This window comes from Magnolia sinica, chromosome 1 (genome assembly GCF_029962835.1).
Source record: "Magnolia sinica isolate HGM2019 chromosome 1, MsV1, whole genome shotgun sequence".
Lineage (NCBI taxonomy): Eukaryota > Viridiplantae > Streptophyta > Magnoliopsida > Magnoliales > Magnoliaceae > Magnolia > Magnolia sinica.
Window position 1 is genome coordinate 49,472,870 of NC_080573.1, and position 24,164 is coordinate 49,497,033.

Below are 24,164 nucleotides of genomic sequence, written 5' to 3' on the forward strand. Positions count from 1 at the left end.
ATTACAACTACCCCAAATGAGAAGAGGTATGCTCCAAACCCATAGTCTAATCCAAAATCTAAGTATATCAGCCTAACTTAGGCATCAGAGGGTCCACATCCAGTTACCGGCACCCCCCATTGTCCACGTCTCTCTGATCTTTGTAGATCCATCAGTGCTCATACATTCACGATCAACTACATTTGTTTGGTGAAACTCTAGTGACAACGTATTGGCGTCGTATGTGGGAATGACAATAAATCCAAGTTCTCACCATCTCTAGCTTAAGCCACCACCTGTTCTTTCTCCGATGGCTAAAAGAAAGGGAAGAGCTCTTGTTGCTGCCATATCCAACCGCCAGGCTAAGTCCGGTGAGGCTTAGACCTCACAGTCAATGCCCCAATCCTAACTACCCTCACAAGCAGTGGTGCAGAAGTTTCAAAACCGAGCTAGTCAGCTCATCTCCCTCGAGAACCATTTGGGAGCGATGATCGACAATGTAGATCATATCAAGAGGTTGTTAGAAAGGCAACAGGTGCCCCCACCCAATCAATACGAGGAGGTGGAAGCGGCGACTAAGTAGTCTCGCCCAATGCAATCATGCCCCAAGCTGCATTAAGGGTCGGGCCGAGCTGGCGGAAGCCTTATCCCCTTAGTGCGAACCCCAACAACTATCGAGCTCAATGTTAGACCTACACCATACCGTGGACCAGAGGCAACAAGCTCGAGGTAAGGCCCAGAAGTTATGGTAGAAAAAGAGGTTCCTTGGGGGTAGAAATTAGAGAGATCTGAGACTAGCTCGATAATATCCAATAGGCTTGCCAAGAAAAAGCCCCAACATATGTAGACGCCTTCCTCGAACAGACTGCGCCGCCATTTACAAATGACATCATGCAAGCCCACCTTCCACCTAGAATCTAGATGCCCTAGATATCGACCAATTCAGGTTTAGGAGACCCGACCGAGCACCTTGAATCATTCAAAGTATGGATGGAAGTTCATGACGCTTTTGGACTTGTGATGTTTAGGGCATTCTCCTTGAAATTGATCGGAGCAGCTTGAAAGTGGTACAAAAATTTAAAAATGAAATCCATTAGCTTGTTCACTTAGTTCAGTATTGCCTTTGCTACCCAATTTATCGAGGGCAAGGATATAAGGAAGCTAGCAACCCACCTCCTCACGGTAACCTAGAAGGAGAATGGGCTATTGAAAGACTACATCATCCAATTTAATGCCTAGGCCGCCTAGGTAGATGGTTATTCCATCAAAGTAGCCCTTATAGTAATGATGGTTGGGCTCAGGCGAGAAAATCAACTGACCTAGAAATACTTTAATGCCGAGGAATTGTTCGGCGACCGCAAAGACATCCAGGGTGAGGGTAGCTCGACAAGAGACTGAAAGGGGAAGGAGAATAAGGAGGGATCTAGTGCGAGCTCTAAAAGAAGAAGAGATGATGACCAGAGCAACACTTCCTGAGCCAATCGAGTCCCCGAAAGCCGGTTTCACTAGTACACTCCATTAAACACTACACCTAACCAGGTGGTCATGGAGGTTAAAGAGAAAAAGATCTTGAAGTGGCCAAATAAGATGAGGGCTAATCCAGAGAAAAGAGATAAGATGAAATATTGTCACTTCTATAGCAACCATCACCATAACATAGCCGACCACTTCGATCTCAAGGAAGAGAACGAATCCCTTATTCAAAGAGGATGCATGCGTGAATTTGTTGCTAGGCAGAGAGAAGACTGACTAGGTCCTAAGTAAGAGTAGGGCGAGGAGCACAATGACAATGACCCGATTAGGGAAATTTGCACCATCTTTGGTGGACTCGCTGCAGACGATGATTCAAGCCGAGCACAACGAGATCATGTTCAGAATGTAAGAATCACCAACGAGGACGATACACTAAACCTCACTGGCTGCCCTAGGAAAGAACCCATGATAGACTCATGCACGATCACCTTTATAAAGGAGGACGCTAGGGGGATTTAACACCCCCACGATGACGCACTTATGGTCATCATGGCCATTGCCAACCACAAGGTACATCAGATGTTGGTCGACATAGGCAGCTCGACATAGATTGTATTCAAAGCCACTTTTGACGAGATGGGGGCGGGGAGATCAAGACCGGGGGCTGTGCGGACCCCTTGACTTGGCTTCGTAGGAGAGAAGGTGACCTAAAAAAGGAGCATCCTTCTATCAATGATAGTGGGGGAGGGCTCCAACCAAGTCACCATCATGGTAGGTTTCTCATGGTAGATTGCCCTTCGGTGTATAACATAATTGTGGGTAGATCATCCTTAAATGCCATGCAAGCCGTAGTCTTTACCTACCACCTCGCCATGAAGTTCCTGACCAAGCATGAGGTCAGTAGAATTCGAGGCGATCAATACGAGGCCAAAACATGTTATTTGACAGCTCTTTGAGCAAGAGCACAACAACATACGATGCGGGTCACCTCCCTTGACCCCAAGGAGGAATACCTATGGAAGACCTCATCTCAGCACAACTTTCCGAAGATACCTAGCTCGGACAGTCTAGGTCGGGTCACTGTTCAAACCCCAACTCCGAGCAGAGATAGTAGACGTGCTAAGAGAACACGCTATGGATTCATTTGGTCTCATCAAGACATGCCCGAGAAAGATTCGAGAGCCACAGTCCATCGACTAAACGTAGATTCCGACCACAAGCCCGTTCAATAGAAAATACAATCATTTGATATGGAAAGATATACAACAATCAACGAGGAGGTCAGTAAGCTCCTTTAGGATGGCTTCATTGAGGAAGTAGACTACCTTGACTGGCTAGCTAATGTGGTGCTGATGAAAAAAGCCAATAGATATAGTGAGTCTGTGTGCACTACACTGACCTGAATAAAGCCTGCTTAAAAGATAGTTTTTTGCTACCAAGGATTGAATAGTTGGTAGATGTTACCTGTTAGGTATGCACTCCTCAATTTTATGGACACGTACTAAGGATACAACTAAATCGGCATGCACGAGCACGACAAGCAGAAGACTGCCGTCATCACACACACGGGACTGTATTGCTACCGAGTCATGCCCTTTGGGTTGAAAAACACCTGAGCAATGTATAAAATACTGGTGAACAAGATATTCGTCAAGTAGATCGAGAAAACTATGGAAGTCTACATTAATGACATGCTCATCAAGAGTATCATAGATGAGGACCACGTGACGAACTCGAGAGATGTTCGGGATCCTAAGGAGATACCATATGAAAGTCAACCCAAGAAAATGTGCCTTTGGTGTTAGCTCGGGTAAGTTCCTAGGTTTCATGGTCCATTAGAGAGGGATTGAGGTGAATCCAGAGAAAATTTGGGCTCTTGTAGAAATGATCTCACCCAACTCAACAAAAGTGATCTAGCACCTCACGGGTAGAGTGGAAGAACTGAATAGATTTGTATCTCGAGCCACAGAAAAGTGCTTGCCCTTCTTTAAGTAGATGAAGGGGACTAAGAAGCTGACCTGGACAGAACAATGCGAGCAGGCATTCTAACAGCTCAGACTTATTTAGGGTCCCCTCCACTGCTCTCGAAACCTGTGCAAGGGGAAAATCTATTGTTGTACCTAGTTGTTTCTCCAACAGTTGTTAGCCTGACCCTAGTCAAGGAGGATGGAGGTGCCCAACGACTAGTCTACTACGTGAGCAGAGCCATGGTCGACGTAGAAACGCGCTACTTAGAGATAGAGAAGCTGGTCTTAGCCCTGGTCACATCATCCCGATGACTCAGGTCATACTTCCAGGCACATACCATCATCGTCCTGATTAATTAGCCCCTCTTCCAAGTATTACTAAAATCTAAGGCATCGGGCCAACACGCCAAGTGGGTGATTAAGCTCAGCAAATTTGACATCATATATCAACCTCAGACAACCGTCAAAGGGCATGCCGTCACTGACTTTATCACAGAATTTACTGTCCCTACAGATTAGCCGCCCATAAAGGGGATCGACTAGAGCGCAACACCATAAACACGGACCCTCTATGTAGATGGATCCTTGGATGCCTAGGAAAGCAAAGCGGGGATTATCCGAACCTCACCCAACTAAGTTAAGATTGAGTACGTGCTATGATATGGCTTTTAAGCCTCCAACAATGAGGCCGAATACGAGGCACTCTTAGTATGTCTACGATTAGCCATAAGGTAATGGAAGCAAAAAAAACTGAAAATCTACAGCGACTCGCAGTTATTGGTCAACCAAGTGATCACTGAATATCAAGCCAAAAGCAAAAAGATAATCGCCTACCTAACCAGGGTTCGTGAGCTACTCAAGGAATTTAAAAAGAATAAAATCATACAAGTCCCAAGGTCCAAGAGCGCCAATGCTGGCTCCTTGGCTAGATTAGCCTCAACCATTGATATCGACAACACTAAGATTGTCCTGATTGAATTCCTACATGAGTCGAGCAACAATCATCCCGACCAGAAAGTGTCCCTTATGGTTAACCATGAATTGAGCTGCATGGATCCGATCGTACACTACCTACAACAGGGCGAGTTGCCTTAAGACAAACTAGAAGCTCAGAAAACTAGATATCGATATGCTCGGTACACAAAATTGGGAGACATCCTATATAAGAAAGGGTTCTCGCTACCCTACATGAAGTGCTTACGACAAGAAGATGTTGAGTATGTAATGAGAGAAATCTATGAAGGTGTCTGCGAAAACCACTCGGGAAGGAAAGCATTGGCACATAAAAAAGTCTGACAGAGATATTATTGGCCTACTATATATGAGGATGCTAAGCAGTTTATGAGAAAATGTGACAAGTGTCAATGCTTTGTGGTGGTTTCACGACAATCGCCTGAGTAGCTGACCCTAATGAGCGGACCTTGGTCTTTCTCACTATGGGGAGTCGACATCATCGAACCCCTGTCGACCAGTAAGGGGCACACCAAGTTTGGCATCGTCCCCGCTATTACTTCAAAAAGTGAGTTGAGGCTGAGCCCTTAGCTCGGATCACCGAAAATAAAATGATTGACTTCATTTAGAAGAACATCATCTACAGATTCAGTATACCCACACTATTGTTGCTGACAATGGCAGGCAGTTCAACAACGCTAGGTTCCGAGGACTATGTGAGAAGCTTGGCATTTGTAACACCTTCGCCTCACCTTAGCAACCATAAGTTAATTGTTAGGTGGAGGCGTTTAACAAAATTGTCAAGAGCCACCTCAAGATTAAGCTCAAGAAATTTAAGAGAGCTTGGGCTGAGGAGTTACCGCATGCCGTATGGGCACATCAGACTATTGCTCAAATGAATACTAGGGACACCCCATTTTCACTAGCCTTCTGTGCAAAGGTAATGGTCCTAGTGGAAATCGGGATGCCCTCGGACCAAACTGAACTATTCTGGCCAGAGGAGAACGATGCACAAATGCTACTGAGTCTCGACATACTTGAGGAACTCAGAAACAACGCGCAGATGAGAGTTGCCACCTGCCAATAGAGAGCTGCTCGACAGTACAATTCAAGGGTGAAGCAGTGAAGATTCAGGGGTGAGAGACCTAGTACTTTGAGAGGTCTCTCTTATAAGACCTGTATCCTAGACCGTACCATTCCATAGACTCCCGCGATCCTTCCTGTCGAATTCTGGTAAACCGTGACCTATAATTGGCATTTTCTCCTGACCCTGAGTCGCATCTCGTATATCTAAGTCAATTCGACTCGAAACTTGTACCCTAGAGACAGCGCTGTCGTCGCGGTTCCAATACCGCGTCTCGCGCGCAGATGCAATACCCAGGCCAGGAGTTGTGGGCCGCATTTATTTTGAGAAAAATGCCGTGCAAGAGAATCTCTACCAAATGTCAAATCAATCACATCAATCAAGTCAAGTACACTCATCACTCACCCATACCTCTCTTTTCTCCAAAGTCAAACAACCTATACCCCTCAAGTCAAGTACACCCATCACTCACCCATCACACCCATCCCTTTCCCTTACATCTCTCTCTCATTTCTCACTCTTTCCAAGCAACCCAAAGGAGGGAAATGTCCAAGCTTCCTAAGGAGAGAAGAGCTTTGTGTGTGGCCCACTTCTTACCCCTCTCATCTCTCATCCTAGCCATTCAATCTCCACCATCTTCCATTAAAGTTGAAGCCATGGAGTTTAGGAGTCCAAGGAGCTAAAGAAGAAGTGATATAGGTTGGTGATCCACCGTTGATTTCCATTTAAGGGCCCGCTTATGATGGGACCCACTTTGATGTATGTGTTGTGATCAAGAGGGGCCCATAGTGGCAGGATCCCTCCACTATGCCGATCTCTCTCTCTTTCTCTCTCCCTCTCTCTCTCTCTCTTTTTCCCACATTTCATGGCCCACCTATGATGTATGTATTTTTATCCATGCTGTCCACACATGGGACCACTTAATGTAAGTGTTTCATCCACCGTCCACACATGTGGACCATCTTGATTTATGTGTTGTATCTGTACCATCCAGCAGCAAGCTGGAGATGTTAGGCACAAACATCGGCCTATTGGGATCAGGGTGGGCTACGTACATGTGGACCCCACCTTAATGTATATGTTGTATTCACACCGTCCAGTAGCTGGACGGTGGGTACCGCATGATGCATGTGTTGTATCTATCGTCCATCTATGTGGACACCACCCATAGCACGACTGCCATGCTGGTAGGACGTCAACAAGCCCTGATGGCCCCACATGATGCATGCGTTACATCCAGCCATCCATCATAGTTGCTGATGATGTCAGCAAGTTCTTTAGGTCCCGCACGATGTATGTGTTTCATCTATACCGTCCAACCATTTGACGTGGGGCCCACCTTATATTGATGTCTTTCATCTACATCGTCTAATCAAAGGACGGTGGGTGCGGATGGGCTAGAGTACCTCCACGTAGCAATAAGCTGCTGTACTGCACGTCAGCAAGTCCTGTGGTCCCACATGAGGTATGGTTAAAGCCAAACTGTCCTTTTCAGGATGTGGGACCCACCCACACATGCCACACGTGTGGGGTGGGCCCACCTTGATGTATGTATTCTTTATCCACACTGTCCATATCCGGATAGTGCTGAATATCCCATCCGACCTTGATGTTTGTGTTTTATCACCACCGTCCAGCAATGGACGGTGGGATCCACACCATGATATATATGTTTTATTTGTGCTGTCCATCCGTGCAGGACCCGACTAGCATGAGGCATATGCTAAATTCAAATCATCCATCCATTAGCATGTGGGGCCCACCTTGGCGACGTGTGCACCCAACACGTGGGTCCATCCTTGATATATGTGTTTTATCTACAACGTCCACTTAGACGGTGTGGCCCACCAAGATGTACATGCTTCATATCCAGGCTAACTGTCCAGGTGGCCTGGACGCTGGGCTTTTGAAATATAAAAAAAATATATAAATTATATACTAATAATATAATATGTATATTATAAAAATAATATTGTATGGTGGGCCTACGTGGGACCCACCTATCTGGGATGCGGATTGGCTGGAGTACCCACACCAGCTAAATAAGCTGATGTAGTGACGTCAGTAAGTTCCATGGGACCCACCTTGATGTAATTATTTTACATCTGCACTGTCCGTCTGGATAGTGCTGTGTAACGCCCACCATGATGTATATTTTATATCTGCATCGCCCGTCTAGACAGTGCTGTGCAGTGTACACCGTGATGAATGTGCCGCGTGGGCCCTTCTCGATTTTTGTCCTGTGTATGCACACCGTCGATCTGGATGGCGCTGTATGGGCCACCCCTTAATGTGTTTGTAGCCCATCCATGAGGCCCACCTTGATGTATTTGCGGCCCATTCGTGAGGCCCAATGTGATGTACTTATGGCCCATTCATTGAGGCCCAATGTGACGTATTTGTGGCCCATCCATTAAGGCCCACCTTGATGTGATGCATATTGGACCCGTATGAGAGGCCCATTACGATGTGTTTGGGGCATATGGGTTGTGGCCCATTGTGATGTATTTGAGGCCCATGGGATGTGGCCCATTTGATGTATATGAGGTCCATGTATTGCGACCCATTTGATGTATATTAGGCCCATGAGTAAGGCCCATGGTGATGTATATTGGGCCCTTGTGTGAGGCCATGGGCCCACTATGCGTGTGGCTCTATTTGGACCAGTCCTTGGGAGCAATGTTGGTTAAATGTCCTCATTGATGGGTGATGATGGTTAAATGTCCACATTTCGACCTTTCCTTAGGCCCTTTGTTAGGTCGATTATCGAGGCTAGATATCGAGCTGAATATTGAGGTTGATTATCGAGGCTGATTGTCGAGGCCAATTGTCAAGGTCAATTATCGAGGCCGGATATCGAGGCCGATTGTTGAGGCCGATTATCGAGGCCGATTGTTGAGACCGATGCTGATCATCGATGTCAATTATCGAGGCCGATTATCAATGTTGATTATCGGTGCCGGTTATCAATACCGATTATGAGTATGTGACAGCATATCATCATGATATATGCCCATAAGCATCATCTCCATGTTTGTTATGAGATGTGGTTGACCATTGCATATGCCATAGGGTTGGTTGTTCATGGGACTCCCTAATAGGTGGAGTCATCCCACATGGGCGCATAGTATGCACAGGATTGATGTATGATTGGACTGTGTGACTCATGCATCTTACATTTTATGATATGACTACTGTATGCCCTGATGACATTAGAGTTGTGGCCTCCACAAGCATATCGTGGATGGCAAGATGGGACACCAAAAATCTTTTTCTACATGGGGTGCCATAAATGTCCCTGGGTGAAAGTCCCTAAACCTCCGTGGCCAGAAGACGTTCCAACGTTTAGACCGAGTGATACATAAGCGTCCGAGTTCCAAATAGCAGTAAGCCACGTCTCCCACTGTGTCGTGGTCGGTTGGAATGGGGTGTGGCCTTACTCGCCTGAGGGAGTAGGCATAGGTAGGCTAAATTTGACCAGCTCATAAATGGGTTAGCTATCAATGTGTTGGGTAGATATTGGCTAACTACTAGCCAGGCAGATAGTGAGGTCTCTTTTACTTAACCAGTTGTGCACTTGATGGGGCGGCAGGTAGTGTTGAGTGTACTAGACCCCGATGATGATCCCAGAGATGTACAATACTAATATGTGGACTTATATACTCAGCATTTTGATCATGCATTCATTCATTCACTATCTACTTAGGCTGGTGGTGCGCAACTAATTGTTGTGTACCTTTGCAATGGCTAGGATTTCCGTTGGGGTGTGTGACTAACCTGAGATCAAGAGTTTATCACAATGAGTTTAGCTATCCAAATTTAGGTATGAGATTGGTTTGGGTAGAAATCCCTTGTAATGGACCCCATAGCCTGCAATACTACATACTATCATCCTGACTTCACACTCCAGCTTGGTCATTACATTCGCACCGTATATTGCATCCGTGGCATATGACATTTTGGGTTGCTATGTTTCTGCATTTATATGGCCTATATGAGATTGACGGTATTGGTGGACTTGTTAGGATTTGCATATTGCATTGCATCCTCAGTATATGATATTTGGCTTACTATGTCTCCGCATTGCATAGTTGATCTTCAATTCTTCCTTAGTATATGATATTGGCTTATTATGCTTTTGCATTACATAGTCTGGATAGGCTAATAGTATTCATGGATTCACCAGCATGTTTTCGTATTACTCTGATATTACATTCTGAGCACGCTTATATTGCGCGCACACTTACACCACCCTCTAAGTTTTTTATAAGCTAATGCACGATAGATGCATGCAGGTGGCGTTAGCTCACAGTAGCGTTGACCTTGGAACGCGCAATTGTCTTTTGGAGCTTTGATTTTTGATACATGTATTTTCCTTTTAGCGCTATATTCAAATGTTTATATTAGTGGATATGTGATGATGATGTTGCCTTTGTGAATTGGGTATACTTGTGGTTATGCTTCTTACAAGATAAATATACATTGGAAAATCCTCCTTGTAGGATCCCAGGATCAGAACCTGATATATGGGTGCTGGGAGCCGAGAATGGGGTACTACGGAGGCTGTCGGCGCCGGATTCGGTGATCGAAAATTTTATGAGCCCAATTTTCAAGTTTGGGGCGTGACATCCTAAATAGGAATGAGCCTGACTCATGTGCCTTCAAACCGAGCTGGGAAGGACCCTACAGAGTCACCAGTATAGCTTGACAAGGGACATACCATCTGAAGGATTTAGAGGGATGAGTCCTGCCTCATCCTTGAAATGCAGAGCATGCCTAAGGTACTTGTAGAGTTTGGCTTAGAAAAGAAAATCCTTACAAAACAAACAATTCGATATAAAAAAAAAACAACAACAAAAATCACCTATACTAACGGAGGTCCCTCTAGCTCGAGAGGGGGGGGGACGACTATATGTATACATACAAGCAGAAGTCAGACTTTAGCAGATATACGAACAAAAGTTTGTTCATTAATAAAGGAAAAAAATCCTTCCAAAGCAAATAATCCGATAAAAAAAATCACCTATACTAGTGAAGGTCCCTCTAGCTTGGGGGGGACCTGACCAGCGGTAACTTCGTCCATAGCAGCAACATTCTCCGCTGAGCCTACCTCTTCATCTAGCCATAATAAGCTAAGTTCAGGGAACCGCCCTTGGATCCCTTCTAGGCAGTTGGTGAAGCCGACATTAAAGACCTCCCCCAACATCTCCTGATGGTCCTAAGAAACTTTGTAAGCCTCCACCATTGCTGTGTCTCTGGATGAGATACCGGCCTCTACCTCGATTGCTTTCGCCCTTGACTCCACCACCTCGGCCTCTAACTCATCCTTCCTGGCCATCTGGGTAGTACACCATTGACATTCCTCTACCAGGTAGGACAGGTTGGCCTCCTGCCCCTCCTCGGATAAGTGAAGGGCATTGCGAAGTGCCTCCATAGTCATCGTGGCCATCACCAGCTCCTGGTCCTTCGCCTCAAGGTTAGTCCGGGCAATGTTAAGTAGGTGGTCTACCTCCTTGACCTAAGCCATTAGGTCAAGAGAAAATTTTCGGAGGGCTATAATCTCGAGGGCATCTTGCAACAGAGAGAAGACAAAGGTTAGTAAAAGAAAATTTTCAAAAAAATCTACATTTTCCTTGCTACCAATATACCTCAATGGCCATGTTCCCCATTGCTGATAATAAATGCTCTGGACACATAAACAACAACGAGTTTACTTCCTTATGTAATTGGACCTACCCCAGCTCAGGAGCATGACCAAATGCCTCAAAATTGAGGAAGACAAGGGCCCCCCATAGCAGCCTCCTCGGGGGTCGAGTTGTGGTGCTTGGAAGCACCTCTAGTGCCCTGGGCCTCCTCTGCCTGAACTCTCTTAGCCCTTAAGGGAGGGCACATCCAGCTTGACCACTTCCAGTGGACGAGCGTTGGGGGCACAACGACAACACCTCCTTCTAGTCCCAGCCGAATATGTTATTGGAGCAGTGCTAATAGGTGCCTCGCTTGTCGATGGGTCGGAGGTAGGGGCGACAGTTTTGAGAGGAGTGGCGAGAGATGGATTCGAGGGGGTCACCCTCTTCCCTGCACCCTTTAGCCTCTCCAGCTCAGCCTTGGACAGAAGCTTCCTCTTCTAGGAGTGAGGACGATTCAACATTGTTGTGAAGGCAATGAAGAAAAGTCAGTACATGTGAAAGCTTATCTAAAAGATCAATAGCCAAGAGTGGACTCAGGTTAGGAGATTTACCTGCTAGAGCAAGCTGAATTGCTATAAGAGCTGCAGAGTGACCAGCTTTCTACAGTCACGCTGAGCAGCAGGTTGCTCTCAAGCAATCCTAATCTTGCATAGATGAAAGATGGAAAGACTAAGCCATGATCTAGAAAAAGCTATAAAAGGAAAAGAACTAAACACCAGCACTAAAAGAGAAAGTAAACAAAGTTAATATGTAATAGCTCGGTATGTGTTCCGATCTGGGAGGCCGAAGGAGGTAGGGACCCGAGCTTGTAAGCCCTCCAGCTTTGCTATAGGAGCCTCCCATTCTCCAGTTGTAAGGAAACACATTTTCTTCCAGGGCTTATTGGAGGATGGATTGTTGGTAACAATGTCTTGACCCTTACCCAGCCAAGAAGAGAAATAATAACATTCATGAGAGCCAGGGCTGCTCTTAGCCTCATACAAGTAGAGGAGCTCATCCATTGTGAGCTTAGAATTTCCAACCAATTCCCAAAGAATGCATCAGCTAAAGACTGCTCACCAAATGTTAGGGTTCAGCTTCCTCGGGGCAACTCCGAGGTAGTGAAGTACCTCTCTCACCATAGGGTGGATAGATAGGTGAAGACCGCAGAAGAAGAATATTGGGTAAAAGGTGACCTCACCCTTGGGAGCTCAATCAAGGTCTTTGTTGAGTGTTAAATATTACATATTTTCCTATATTTATTCCTTGATTTTATAAACATACTAATGCTTAATTGATCTAATTATGCATGTTTTCATGTGCGAGGTGATTTCAAGAGCTTAAGGTGAAATTAATGCTAAAAGGAAGATTTATGCTCAAAAGATTACCAAAGTAAGGCTTGGAGATTTGGAGGTCAAGAATGAAGAGTTCAAATGCCAAAGATCCAAGAAAACCAAGTGCAAAGAAAAAATAAAGGATTGGAAAGATTACAAAATCCATAACAGAAGTCCGACCGAACTCAAGCTCGGAGCGACCAAAATCACACAAAACAATCTAACAACCAGCAATGAAATTCAAAGCTAACTCGATGAGATTGAAACCCAGTTCAGTGTGACCGAAACCCAGCTCGATGCGACCGAAAGTGGACAAATAGCTCCAAGATTGAAAGGAGTTAATTCGGTCCGACCGAAGAAAGGCTTTGGTGTGGTTGAAGCGCGAAAGGTTTATTGTGACTTCAATCACAATAGATGCTTGAAAAGCTTTTGATATCTTCTTATCTTATTTTGTAATTGTGAGATCTGTAAAATTTGTAATCCACCATTGTCTCCTAGGCATGGTGGATGGTTGAATTCCCAACGATCATCACAATGGCACTTCATGTGGGAACTAATTCAATGAAAAGTTTGGATTTGGTTTAACTGCTCTATCATTCAACTGGATAGGATAGGACTTCGATTTTAGTTATGTTTATTGAATCAAGTGAGGTAGCATCTTAATAGCTACAAGTGGATCCTTGGTGCTCTCGTTTTCTTTTTATTATTGATAATTATTTCACAATTATTCTCTCTCTTATTCCAGATTCTAGTTTAGATCTTATTCTCGTTCTAGTTCTAGTTATTTTCAGAATACATACAAGTTAAGTCCCTGTGGATTCAACCTCGGTTTCACTGAGTTATTATTACATCGCCACCCTGTACTTAGGGTTGTGAACAAGTTTTTGGTGCCATTGCCGGGGACTTCGGCTACATTTTTCTGAGATTGATTAGTATTGGAATTAGTTTAGGATTAGGGCCATTTTTTTGTGTGTTTTTAGGTTAGTTATTTCTCAATTTTTTTAAAAAAGAAACTAACATTGTTTTATGTTTTATAGCAATCTATCTTAGCAACTCCAATCCAGTAACTTCTTTCCAACTTTCTTTTCTTTCCAGATTTCTTATTTCTGTACTTTTCTTTTTCTTAGATTTTAGTTGTTTAAAACTTGAGGGCTATGAGTGTTTCATGCTCGAGTGGGTCTATGACAACACTAGACGTTTCTTAAGTGAATGAGGATTAGTCGAAGGGTTGCCTATTGGTCAATGGATTAGGCATCACTTAAGATCCTCTGAGTTAATTGAAGTAATGGCTGCAAATCAACTTCAACATCCAGTTGAGGAGGTTCAAGATGAGAATGAAGTGCATCATGCTCCCCCGCCTCATACTTTACAAGATTACTTACAATAGGCGGGAGTGAGTACACCTTACACCAGGGTGTTTTCACTTAACGCAACAAACGTAGATTTCAAACCAGGAGTGATACAACTCATTCCTAAATTTCTTGGACTAGACTCTGAAGGTCCATACTTGTACATTAAAGAATTTGACGAGATAGTCGTCACATTGTACTTTCCAAACGTGTCTGAAGACACAGTAAGACTGATGTTGTTTCCCTTCTCATTGAAGGAGAAGGATAAGTTATGGTTGCACTCCTTAAAACCGTGATCTATTGGCACATGGGCTGACATGACCCGAGAATTTCTTAAAAAGTTCTTCCTATTTCATAATACAAACACTTTAAGGAAGACAATCATGAACTTCGCCCAAAAAAAGGAAGAAACCTTCTTCTAATGCTGGGAGAGGTTCAAAGACCTCATGAATTCGTGTCCACATCATAGTTATGAAATCTGGCGGGTAATAAGTTTTTTTTATAATGGATTGACTTCACCCATGTGCCAATTTGTGGAGATGATGTGTAACAGTCAATTCATGAACAAGGAGGCCAATGATGTGTGGGATTATCTCGATTCACTCGCAGAGAACGCGCAATCTTGGGACACCTCCCCAAGGTTCACCACTTTTAAGCCTACTCAGTCAAGAGAGAAGGGAGGGATATACATCTTAAAGGAAGAAGATGACATAAGTGCAAGGGTGACCAATCTCACAAGAAAAGTTGATGTCATGGAACTTAAGAAGGTGGAAACAGTCAAACCCAATGAGGTTATAGAAGTCGCTTGCGGTATTTGTGCTAGTAACATACACTTAACACAAGAGTGTCCTACAATTCCTATGTTTCAAGAGTTGTTAAACGAGCAATCAAACACCATAAACAACTACCAACACCCATTCAGCACACCCAGCTCAAATACTTATAATTCCAACTGGAGGAACCTTCCAAACTTCAGTTGGAGGAATGGAAAAATGGCCAATCCTCAAGAGGCCCTTAACTTCTTAATCAAAGGAGGCCTCAAGAGAATACGGTTCAAAAATTCATGTAAAACCAAGAGCTATTCAATCAGAATATGATGCAAGCATTCCTGGATCTCAAAACAATAATGGGAATGTTTGCATCGTCAATGCAAAGGATTGAGTCACACTTAGCGATTGGGGAGAAATGGACTTTTCCAGCCCAGCCTTTACCCAATCCAAAATCGCAATGTGAAATAAGCGACCCAAGCTCTTCGCATAATATAGAGCAAGCTAAGTCTATCACCACTCTTAGAAGTGGAAAGATAATTGACGAAACTATTCCGGAGAGGGCTGAAAAGCCTAAAGACTCAGAAAAAGTTGAGAGTGATAGACCTAACATTGCTCTACAAGAGGACGAACAGGAAAAAGCATATAAGCTAGTTGCGCCATTCCCCTAACGGCTAATTGCACCAAAACCTCTGTCTAACTCTCAGGATATTTTGGAGGTTCTAAAACAAGTGAAGATTAACATTCCTCTATTGGATACAGTTAAACAAATCCCCTCATATGCCAAGTTCCTAAAAGATTTATACACTACCAAAAGGCGGCAAATACAAAAGAAAATCTTTTTAACAGAAAAAGTAAGTGCCATCCTCAAGCAAGATGTGCCACAAAATTACAAAGCTCCCAGTAGCCCAACCATCACTTGTGTAATTGAGAATCACCGGATTGAACTTGCACTCCTTGACTTGGGGGTAAGTGTTAATTTGATCCCTTACTCAGTCTATGAACAGTTAGGTATAGGTGAATTAAAACCCACCCAGACCACACTACAACTTACTGATCGTTCAGTTCGTGTACTAAGAGGGATGATTGAGGATGTGTTGGTCCAAGTCAATAAATTCTACTATCCAGTAGATTTTATCATTTTAGATACCCAACCTATCATGGACATGAGCACTTAGATTCCTGACATTCTTAGTCGCCCATTCCTAGATACATCAAATGCCATTATCAATTGTAGGAATAGAGTTATGAACTTATATTTTAAGAACATGACATTAGAGCTCAACATTTTTTTCAATACGAGCCAACAATCAGAGGATGTTGATGATACCCACAATGTTAACATGATCGATTCTTTCATGAAAGATAGTCCACCTTTAACTCTATACTTTGACCCTTTGGAGATGTGCTTGGCCCACTCCCCTGATTTAGATGATGACATGATTAGGGAGATAGATTCCTTGCTTGATGCGACCTTGACACTTGAAATTAACTAGTGGAGACCACAATTTGAGACCTTCCCCCAAGCCGATATAATGCCACTACCATCTTGACCTAAAACCATTGCCCGCCGATCTTAAATATGTCTATTTAGGTCAAGATGAGACATACTCAATGGTGATTTCTTCTCACCTTGATGAAAAATAAGAGAGTATGCTCATTTATACTCTCAAAGAACATAAGGGAGCCCTTGGATGGACGATTGCAGACCTCAAGGGAATTTACCCTTTAATTTGTACTCACCACATTCACTTAGAAGAAAATGCGAAAACCTCTCAATAACCACAATGCCGCTTAAATCCTAATATGAAAGAAGTGGTTAAGGCTGAGGTACTTAAATTATTAGATGTGGGTATCATGTACCCTATATCCGACAGTCAATGGGTTAGTCCAACACAGGTGTTTCCTAAGAAGTCCGGATTCACCATCGTAGTCAATGCCGACAATGAACTCGTGCCAACTAGTGTTACTTCTGGTTGTAGGAGGTGCATTGACTACTAAAAGTTAAATACTATCACAAGGAAGGACCACTTTCCTTTACCTTTTATTGGTCAAATTTTAGAATTAGCTGGTCATTCTTACTACTATTTCTTGAACATGTATCCGGGCTACAATCAGATAGAGATAACCCTTAAAGATAAAGAGAAGACAACATTCACATGTCCCTTTAACACCTTTGCTTATCGCAGGATGTCATTCAGACTATGTAATGCCCCTGCCACTTTTCAGCGATGCATATTAAGCACATTTTCTTACATGGTGAGGCAATATTTAGAAGTCTTCATAGACGATTTCTCTGTCTTCGGCCCATCTTTCAGCGAATACCTTGAACTTCTTAAACTTGTGCTGAAGAGATGTGAAGAGAATTTTTTTTACTGAATTGGGAAAAATGTCATTTCATGGTTCCCAAGGGAATAGTTCTTGGACACATAATTTCGTCTAAGGGAATTAAGGTAGATAAGGCTAAAATTGACTTGATCTCTAACCTGCTTCCACCCAAAAGCATACGTGACGTGTGATCTTTTCTAGGACACGTTGGTTTTCATAGAAGATTTATAAAGGACTTTAGTCACCTCTCTCGTCCTTTATGTAATCTTCTCCAAAAGGACACCTCATTTGAGTGAGAGTGAAGAATGTCAGAGAGATTTTTCTAAACTCAAGGGCATGTTGACTACTGCTCCTATCGTGAAACCACCCGATTAGAGCGCTCCTTTTGAGATTATGTGCGATGCTAATGACTATGCTATTGGGGCAATATTGGGCCAGAGAAAGGAGAAGAATCCCTATGTGATTTCCTATGCGAGTAAAACTCTAAATTCTGCCTAAGTGAATCACTCTACTATGCAGAAGGAACTCTTAGCCATAGTGTTCGATTTGGACAAATTTAGGTCCTACTTGATCAGATCTAACATCATCATCTACACTGGTCATGCGACATTGAAGTATCTTCTTTCTAAGAAGGATGCTAAGCCCCGCTTGATAAGATGGATCCTTTTACTCTAAGAGTTTGACATTGAAATACGTGATAAGAAGGGAGTAGAGAATGTAGTAGCTGACCATCTCTTTAGACTTAACCTACCTGATTCCCTTGAGACGACACCAATAAATGACATGTTCCCTGATGAACAATTATTTAAAATTTCCTAATTAGCTTGGTTTGTTGATATTGCGAATTATCTTGCTACTGGTTTCATGCTGATCCATTAGACTGCGCAAGATAAGAAAAAATTCTAGGCCGATGTACGTAAGTTCATCTGAGATGACTCCTAGTTGTTTAAATATTGCCTAGATGAGATTTTAAGGAGATGTGTGCCTGATAATGAACATCAAAGCGTAATCTCCTTTTATTATTCTCAGACCTGTGGTGGTCACTTTTTTTACTAAAAAGACCACGACCAAAATTTTGCAATGTGGCTTTTATTGGCCCACTATGTTCAAAGATACTCATGATTTTTGCAAAGCTTGTGAGTGTTGTAAAAAATTGAGAGGATTGTTCCATCGAAACATGATGCCATTGAACCCCATTATAATTATTGAAGCATTCAATTGCTGGGGCATTAATTTTATGGGACCATTCACTCGACCCTGTGGAAACATTTACATCTTGTTAGTAGTAGATTATGTTACCAAATGGGTCGAGGCGACCTCATGTCAGAATAATGATCATTAAACAGTCATTCGATTCTTAAAAGAAAATAACTTTTCCCATTTCGGAACACCTCAAGCCATCATAAGTGATGGAGGTTCACACATTTGCAATAGGTCATTCGAGAACTTAATGAGGAAATATGACATCTCTCAGAAAGTCAGTACCCCCTATCACCCGTAGACAAGCAGTCAAGCTGAAATTTCCAACTGGGAAATCAAACAAATTATGGAAAAATGATTAACCCCGATCGCAAAGATTGGTCAATCAGACTGTCTAATGCTTTATGGGCTTATCGTATAGCTTATAAGACCCCCATTGAAATGTCTCCCTTTATACTTGTCTATGGGAAGGCTTGCCACTCACCTATGAAGTTGGAACATAAGGCCTACTGGGTGATTAAGAATTTGAACTTCAATTTGGACAATGTTGGCTCACTATGCAAACTTCAATTGAATAAACTTAAAGAAATTCGGAATGATGCATATGACAACTCGAGAATTTACAAGGATAGAATGAAGGTGTTCCATGATCGGAACATTCTTCGAAAATCATTCACACCAAGTCAAAAAGTCCTTTTGTATAATTCTCGATTACACCTTTTTCCGAGTAAGCTTTGATCTAGTTGGAGTGACCCTTTTATTGTTACTACTATTTATCCTCACGGGGCTGTTGAGATAAAGAATTCAATGAATGGCAACATTTTTAAAGTGAACGGTCATCGTCTTAAGCTATTCATTGAGAAGTTTGATTCAGAGGATATGTCCAGGTCTCTGATTGATCCTATGTATCAAGATTGACCTCCTAGTCTGATGGAGGTGTAGTTAGGCTTATTGCTTTTATAGGATTTAGGATTATGATAGTTTGATTTCAGTTTGTTTAGTTTTCATGCTAACCCATTTACATGTTGAGAAACTTTGGAAAAGCTTCAATTCTCCTTCTTCAAGTACTATCTAACCTTCACTTTCGATTTCTTTTCGTTGTCTCATATGCATTGCATGCTTATATCTTTTACATTGAAGACAATAAGATTCTAGGTTGGGGGTGTAGATTAGGTAAACTAATAAGTGTTTTCTTATTCTTTGAGAAAATTGTTTAAAAAATTTTAAAATTCAAAACTCATTTTGAAAGTGAAAGTTTATATAATTAAGAATATTTTACGTATTATGGTATGATAGAAAGTTGAATTTTTGAATTGTTGGAGTTTGATCGACTGAGTACTATGTTGCTAAAGTTCTTCAAATTAATTGGTTAAGAGGAAATTTGAATATCACTTTGACCTAAATCACAGTTCACACTTGACTTATTTTTCTGTGAACTACTAGAGTTTTTTTATTGTAGTATGTACATAACTGATGGGTATTAAAAACTAAATCTGGAGAACTTGATTAACCGTAAAAGATGAAAAGAACCAGCTAAAAAATAATAAATTGACTAAAAGGCAATCCATCCAAGGGAATTTCACTGGAAAAGAAGAAAGGGGGACAAGTTTGGAATCAGTTCTTGTGTTAATCCATTTGCCTTGAAGTGATGAGCATAGCTAACATTATGAAATAATAGTTATTTCTATAGTAAGTGAGTTGGGATTCACTGAGCACATTAGAAACTTGATATTTGAACTTATGCTCTTATTTAATTGATGTATGAAGACTTGATTTAATTGATTACTCATGAGATTCAACTCTAGGTTTTCAATTTTTCACTCTCTTTTCTTTGATTTCTACTCACTCATACCTGATTACACAAAAGATTATTTTCTAAAAGTGATTTGAACATTGAGACTTAAGGATTTCTTCATACATGTTTTGCTTGGGACTAGTAAAATGCTGGTTGGGGGTGTGTGGAGTATGAAATATTGTATATTTCCCTCTATTTAGGCCTTGGTTTTATAAACATGATAGTGCTTAATCGATCTAATTACGTATGTTTTCATGTGCTAGGTGATTTCAAGAGCTTAAGGTGAAGGAAGATTTATGTCAAAAGATTACCAAAGTAAGGCTTAGAGATTTGGAGATCAAGAATGAATAGTTCACATGCCAAAAATTCAAGAAAACCAAGTGCAAAAAAAAGGACATAAAAGATTACAAAGTCCACAACAGAAAAATAGTCCAGTTCTGTGCGACCGAAATCACACAAAACATCCAGCAACCAATGATGAAATTTAGAGCTAATTTGGTGTGACTAAAACTCAGTTCAGTGTGACCAAATGTGGACAAAAAGCTCCAGCACTGAAAGGAATTAATTCAGTCTGACTGAAGGAAGGCTTCGGTGCAAGCGAAATTAGGCAACTGCAAAAGACAAAATCCAGTAACAATTCGAACTCGACTTCGGTCCGATCGAAGATGACTTTGGTGCGACTGAAGCGCGATCTACTATGTAAATTTGAGGCAATTTCTAAGTCAATCCAAGAAAATATTATAAATATGGGTTTCTTATTTGTTTCTAAGCACAAATTAGGGTTGGATGAGTAGAACAAACTGTTGGAGAACTTCAAGGAGTTCTTCCTTCTTCCCCAATCTTCTTCTAGTTAGTTTTATGATTTCTTTAAGATTTTTGGTTTCAATCATGTCTTTGGTTGGCTAATCTTTTAGCTAGAGCTAAGAGGTGAAGCTTGTAGTTTGTTTAGATGATTATCTTTGATTCACGTTTATATTAAACTTCTATTGATTTATAGTTTGAATGAAGGAATATTTTCAGTTTTCTGTGGTTTATTGTGACTTCAATTACAATAGATGCTTGGAAAGCTTTTGATATATTCTTATCTTGTTTTGTAATTGTAAGATATGTAAAATTCATGATCCACTATTGTCTTCTAGGCATGGTGGATGGTTGAATTCCCTACGATTATCACAATGGTGCTTCATGTGGGAACTAATTCAAAGAAAAATTTAGATTTGGTCTAACTACTCTATCATCCAACTATCCAACTGGATAGGATATGACTTCAATTTTAGTGTGTTTATTGAATCAAGTGAGGTAGCATCTTAATAGCTATAAGTGGATCCTTGGTGCTCTAGTTTTCTTTTTATTATTGATAATTCTTTCACAATTATTCTCTCTTATTCCAGATTCTAGTTCAAATCTTATTCTCGTTCTGGTTCTAGTTATTCTCAAAATATGTACAAGTTAAGTCCTCATGGATTCAACCTCGATCTCACCGAGTTATTACTAAATCGCAACCCTGCACTTGGGGTTGTGAACAAACTTCTCCAGCTCAAGGAAGTCGAAGCCCCACTAAGCTAGGAATCATGTATTCAGACCTAAGGGCTTGCAAGTCAACCGCCCTCAGCCTAGACACAAAAGTATTGGTTGTAAGGGCCATATCTTTAAAAGATGAGGAGGTCGGCTTAGCTCGTTGCGGGAAGACCATCTCAGTTTGTGGTTCCACCCTTAATGGTGGTTCCACCTCGGGTGAAGGAATAGGCTCCCTAAGACCAGACTCTACAGATGGCGCATACCTGGAATCAGAGCTATTGCCCACAACTCCTCCTAAAATGGACAGGAGATAGCGATTGCCCTAGAATCTTCCTTAGAGGATATTAGAGGCGGTGGAAAAAAAGAATTGAAGGAGGGCGGATGGCGGTTAGGGATGTACCAGAAGGGTGCTCTGGCATGAGAATTCACAAGGTTTAGAGGACTTCAAAGATCGGGAAAGGAGACTTGGATCAAGTATAGGTCGGCAGAGCTTGGGCCTCTTAAAACCACAAATGGGAAGTAACGAACCCAGGGTATTTATAGAATTTCTCAGTACTACATTTATTCCCATGCGATGCCATGTGTCATCACGAGCATCCGAGGTGATGCTTCAACATATGTGCCTCTCCACGCGGTGGCAGGGAATTCGCCTGGGCAAAGATATGATAGCTCACATGATAGTTGTCACCTTCTGATTTGTTCAGAATCCGAGGCGGCGATACACCATAAATGCATGCCCCTTTGTATGCTACAACAGTAATCAAGCCTTTTTGGTTTCCACACTCGCTGCTGACTTTTCAACTATAACCTCTGCTAGCAAACAACAAATCATGGCTTCACTTAAAATTTAAAAAATTACAGGTTGCTCACATTTTGAATTTGAATTCCTGCGCTTTTTAGACCAGTTTGAGATCTTACTTCATGAACTCGTACAAGACGAGCTCGGAAGTGAGGGACAACTGTTATGTGGAAAACTGAACTAGTCTCTCACATGAGAAGAACAGTCAACTAACTATAAGAGAGTCCAAACTAAGGTGGTCGAGGGCCCAGGATGAGTTTTCGAGTTGAGCTATTCAGAGCACAGAGCTCAAAGATAAAATGATCAACTCTCCTGATGAAGGGACAAGCCCTTGAGTTGAGCTGTCCGAGGACAAAGCTCGGTGGGAGAAGATTCGTGTCACCAAGAACGTCTACAACACAGACGAATGACCTGTAAGGCAAGGAGCTCAAAATCTGAGATCTCCTCACCTTCCCAACTGACCCACTCGACCACCACCAAGATGGTGCAAGTAACTCGAAGGGGATTACGCCCAAAAAAAAGTGAAAGAAAGAGGACTAGACTTTATTTTGGCCGAAGATCACATCAGTCGAGGCGAGGTTGGCAAAATGTTTAGGAGTAGTTTTCTACCCAAACAGAGACTTTTCAGTGTATCCCATTAAGACACGATAGTTCCAGAACTGCCCAAGGCCTCTATAAATACAATTACCCCTAAGGAGAAGAGGTACACTCCAAACCCATCGTCTAGTCCTTGATCCAAGTTTATCAGCCTAACTTAGGCATCAGAGGGTTCATAACCAGTTACTGACACCCTATTGTCCATGTCTCTCTAATCTTTGTACGTCCATTGGTAGACATACATTCTCAATCAACTACATTTATTGGCCCAAAATCTAGTGACAACAGGTGCTTTAGATATCTTCGTCTGAAAACTATGATCTCCTCCTGCCATCCACACATTTATCACTCGTTAATGGGAGTGACGATTGTTAGAAAATTTTACGCAAATTGTCAATAGAGCATTGCCAGTACATGGAATGTCGCATATTGGTAGTGGTTCGACATTCAAGTGTGGCTTGGCATTGCTCTCATTTATGTAATTTCCATTTTCACTAAACGCATACCTTAAGAAAACAATGCCATCAATTATAAAGTCATAGTTTATGATATTCATGTATCTTTGTAATACCATTAACAATTCTTGCGAGTGTTGAACAAGCTCTGTTCATTTTGTGGCCCTCATGTATGTGATAACCACTGCATAAGTCAATCTTCGAGAAGGTTTTAAATGCAACTAACATATTGAGAATGTCATCCTAGGGTGAGATGAGTAATGTACTTCATTATTATATTGTTTAGTTCACAGTTTTAAAAGTATAGGAACAATACATGGGCTCGCGCATGCACTCTCATATTTTAGAGTTGATAAGGAACTTCGATGTCATTGAAAAATTCCAGTGTTTTGACTTTAAGTTGCTAGACATTTTGGACTTATTTTTCGATGCCATCGAATGGGCTTCGATGCCATAAAAAATTTTCATATTTTTGTCTTTAAGTTGCTGGACATATTGGGCTCCAAGTTCGATGCCATCGAAGATAAGGCTCCAAGTGCCTTATCTTCTTTTTGGATGCATTCGGTGGGCATTCAATCATACCGTTGTTTCCTATGGTGTGGTCCACCTGAGATTTGGACGTGCCTCATTTTTGTGCTAATGCTCTAAAATGGGTTGGGAATGGATGGATGGCATGGATAAAACACATACATTATTATGGGGCCACATACATCCTTACATCTCTTTTTCATTTGAGAATAAGGCATTATTATAGCTGAACTTCGTTACCTTTCGTTAGTCAAGGCCATCCCTTTTCCCAGTCACTAGTAGGATCATTAGCATTATACAATCTAGTTGAATTTTAAAAATAATACGTAATCAAAGGCAACCCCTAATTAATGACCAAATCTTTTCTAATATGA